Source organism: Phoenix dactylifera, chromosome 2 (assembly GCF_051530095.1).
Source record: "Phoenix dactylifera cultivar Ajwa chromosome 2, Ajwa_hap1_PhDact_Kaust_v1.1, whole genome shotgun sequence".
Classification (NCBI taxonomy): Eukaryota; Viridiplantae; Streptophyta; class Magnoliopsida; order Arecales; family Arecaceae; genus Phoenix; species Phoenix dactylifera.
In genome coordinates, this window is record NC_143191.1 from 27,734,928 (window position 1) to 27,739,333 (window position 4,406).

The 4,406-nt window shown below is 39.9% G+C and overlaps 1 pseudogene across 1 annotated transcript; it reads right to left on the reverse strand.

Annotated features, from left to right (window-relative positions):
- Positions 1 to 252: 252 nt before the first annotated feature.
- LOC103714965 (lysine-specific demethylase JMJ30-like) lies at positions 253 to 3,812 on the reverse strand (annotated as a pseudogene). Its single transcript, XR_015975235.1, has 4 exons — positions 3,215 to 3,812; positions 2,068 to 2,277; positions 650 to 781; positions 253 to 543 (listed from the first exon to the last, which is right to left on the reverse strand). The product of XR_015975235.1 is annotated as a lysine-specific demethylase JMJ30-like (transcript).
- Between the last annotated feature and the right edge of the window lie 594 nt (positions 3,813 to 4,406).

Here is a 4,406-nt window from a genome sequence, read left to right on the forward strand (position 1 = left end):
AACATTTCTTAGAGTTGAGTTCAGAATGAATGCTATAGAAAGAAAGATGCCTATTGCATTAATTGTGCACAAATGTGCATAATCCTGTGCCTCCCATCAAGCATCACAACAGTAAAGATTCATTTCCCTGGCTACTGCTGCCTAAAATTCTAAACAATGCACAGATAAACGATCATGATTCAGGAATTAATTTTTACTTGAAAATTTACTAAACCTAGATTCATGTACGGGGAAAAAACATTATAAAAGCTAGAAATAAATTGTTTAATTGAATCACTCTAATGGCAACGAGTACCAAAAGCAATCTCTTAGGGATAACAATATAAATTATTAAGCATTAAATGCTACAACATTGTCAGATATTACTTTACCATGTTTATCATGCTTCTCTTGATATACATGAGCAAAAAGATTATGTTGTAGCTCATGGTGCAGTGGTGTTACTGTTCCCAGCGGACCAAACCAAGCATTTGGAGACTGGAGTTCCCCACCACCAGCAAAACAGTAGTCTGGAATCATTATGTCATTATGCAGCTCTTGTATCTGACAATTAAAGAGTTAATAGCAACAAAAATCAAATATCACTATCCAATAGTATATAGTCCAAACATGGTGCTAGAAATTTAACATCAGAATTTGACGAAGATACCTGATCAAACAAGGGATGCTGAGCAAGGTATGTCAGGCTGGCAGGATGGTCAGTGGACCTGATCCTCTCAAGAAACTGAAAGAAGGTTATCAGCTCTTGTTTCCACTCAGAGCAGAGATAGTTCTTTCCAACCTGAAAATATTATGAACTTTACCAGACTTTCAGTTCAAATATTGAATGTAAGCTGGTTCAAATATTGAACACAAGCCAAAAGCAGTTCTCTTTTAAGTACAAGTCACAAAGCTTCAATCATCTTGAAAATGTTATCAACTATACTAGACTTCAGGTCAAACACTGAGCATAAGACAATTCAAGTATCAAACTTAAACCAAAAGCATTCTCTCTTAAGTAAGAGCCATGAAAATTCCATGAGCAAGCAAGAGCATGCGCACAAATATATATAAATGTAAGCATCAAAATCAAGTAGAAAGTGGTTAATTGGACTAATGTAAAATAGAACAAAGGGAGACTGATATATCTTTATGAGAATGAATCAAATAACAATTAGCTGAGAAAACTTGTGAATAGTTATATCATAACATTCCTAAAATCAAGGTTTGTAAACCTCAGACTTGTGTAATTGTTTGACTTAGGCCACTCAGGCTTGGACAAGTTATGCTTGTTTTATGTACTACTGAAAACATGCAGAAGTAAAGTATTTATATTTTTAATTCAATTGAAGTAAATTCAAAATTAAAAGAAAAAGATACATCTGAATCATCTAAAAGCATGCATTTGTGAATGTATATGTATGTAATCTCGTATCACAAAATAATTATCTCAGCAACCTTTTAATAATTAGGGGAAAAAAATTTACCTTTGATCTGCCAAGAGCAACACATTCCAAAGTTCAATAACTCCAAACATCATAAATCATAAGACTAGAACCAATTTAGGAAAACTTAAGGAACTAAGGATATAAACTTACTTAAACCTTTAACAGGCACAGTAGAATTGAAAAAAAGAAAGAAGAAGAGACACACATACTAATATCAAAATGCATAAGCCTCAGAAATATATATATAAAAAAAAATCCATTGAAAAGTGGTCAAGATGCAACCATTATTCTGATCAAAATCTGTGCATCATGGTTATCCGCATCATGCTTGAATTGATTGGTTACAATAGTTTCACCCAGGAATGATCCAAGATAAATTCTGAGTCATGAGTCAACCTGGTGGATTTCCCAAATTCGTCTTCAATTATAAGCCTTACTTGCTTCTAGGATATGACAGTGTATTTGCTTGAGGAGACATGCATAAATCAGGTTCCAAGATTCAGCTCATCCAGTTAAGTTCAGAATTCTCCAATGTATATCCAATGAAAACAATCCATTGACAATAACCAAGTTGCTCTCAGAATATCATGCCATGATGCACGAAGATCAACTATCACCTACAAAGAGAAAGGCTACTCACCTCAACAGGGATGGTTCAATCTCGTGCAATCCTTTTCAAATACTCAATATCCTTCCAATTTGTCCTTGCAGACCAATGATCAATGCTGCCGCCGATTATAAAAGGAGAATCATGTTAAAAACAATCATGTATAAATGTCTCAGAAGAAAGGCATGGCTGTTTCTTAATTATCTTACAGGAGAATGATCTGCTTGGCAGAACTCGAAGCACCTACAAGATGATCATCAATAGACAAGAGCATAAACTCATTGTTTTCGCTCTGTTATGCATCATCTGTAAAATAATAAAAATGAAATTAAGTTCCTTAAATTCATCTAATAATAGAGGGTGTGCCTTGGCACAACAGTACGGTTGCTCCATTTTCTCATGAATTCTAAACATAAAAACAGCCTCTCCACACATAGGGGTAAGGCTACATACATCTGGCCCTTTTTAGATCCCACAATGGTTGGATCCTCATGCATTGAGCCGCTCCTTATTCATCTAATAGTACAAAGTGCTCAATATTTTCCATGTAGAATCTAATTGTTTTGATATAAAAGAGTGCCAATGTTGAAATTTAACAGCCTTTGTGGGACCTTTAGGAGTGAGCCGTAATACAAATAGAAGTTTTGCCTTTTGTAACCAGATTTATTCTTTTAAAGAAATACCACGAAACTCACAAAAATGATAAGATAATAAACCAATTTTAAATCAGCAATCCAGAATTATTTTAAAAAGCAATCGACTCTACATAAATATATAAAACTTAAAAAACTTGCAGCTCAATGAAATTGCCGCAGATGTTGGTATTATTCATAAGTAGTTCACAGGCTCGTAAATAAATCCAGATATTGTAAGAGAAAAGCAAACAAGAAATAAATAAAAACCAGGGTTATACAAAATTCAAGCAATGGCCCATCTAAGCTTGATGAGCGCACTATACGGTGCAGATCAAGCATTTACAAACAAATCAAACAAGGAAGAGCTTTAAGTAACATATTAAGCTTATATTTCCTATCGTATAACGGCGATCCAAACTCTATCCCATCAACATTTCACAACTACACCACTGCACCCGGTTCTTCCTCCTAAATTTCACATAAAAATTTATAAATGAAAAAAAAAAACTAAATTTTATCGAGAAAACAAATTTTCTTTTTCTCACCTTAGTCAAGTCCCAGTTCTTGGAGAACTCCTCCTCCCGCTTCTCCGCATAATCCCCGACGTCCGATCCCTCCACTTCCCCGTCGCCCCTCGTCGTCATGATCCTCTCCACCGCGGCATCTAGGTCGCGGCGGAGGAGCTGGCCTCCCATGATCAGCCCCATGTCGAGCGCCCGGAGGGCCTCCCGGCGGTCGCCAGCGCCAGCCCGGAGCTCCGCCACGTGGAGGCACGCCATGGCGTAGGCGTCCCGCCAGGCTGAGACCGCCTCGTGCCACGGCCCTGAGTGGAGCTGCTCCCACGCCATCTCCCTCGCCGTCCGCTGCCCGGAGGTCCCCGCTGGCCGCCAGCTCCGCCGAGCTCACGTACGCGAACCCCCCCTCCTCCGCTATCCTCCGCAGCAGCGCCGCCCGCCTCTACTTGTCCACCACCGCGACCATTGCCGCCTCCGGGGCCGCGTCGGCGCCGCCATCCGGTTCAGCTCCCCCGGGGCGCGAGCCTGAAGGGGATTTGGAAACGCGAGCCGGAATCGGATTTGGAATCGCGAGCCGCAAAACGAAAAGATCCAAAAAGCCAGGACGAAGATGCTTGGGACCAAGGAACTAGAGTGTCTCGTGACTTCCCAGTGTACTTACTTCCATTAATATTAATCGATCGCATGGTCCACGCCCCGAGAAGGAAGCCCGTTTGACGTGGTTCTCATTTCCAACCCGTGCTCACCTGTTACCTATCTGCATACCGAGTGTGACAATTTTATGGTCACCTCCCGGGAAGTTCTGTGGACGCAATATTCCCGTCCACTTATACACATTTAAGGAAGTGGTAAGCATAGAGGTGGTGTTCCTCTTCTTCCTCTTCTCCTTCAAAATGACACAATAAAAAGGGATTTCAGCAACACTAGTCCAAAAATTTCTTCAGAATGCCAAACAATATAAAAGACAATCCAATTTACAACTCTATAGAGATGGTGTTTGAATTTTACCACTTCAGAGTGCTTGTAACATTGCACAGTTGCGCCCCTTAGGGGGGGTTTGGTTTGGATGGTTTGCAGGTTAGGTCCGGTTTTGCTTTTGGATGCTCTCTAAGTGATGCCCAAATTTTCTTTAGGAACATGACACAGCAAGGGTAACACAACTTGTGCTCGTTTCGTGGGGCTCGAGTCACTTGTCATGTGATTGAACAATGTTCCATAGTGC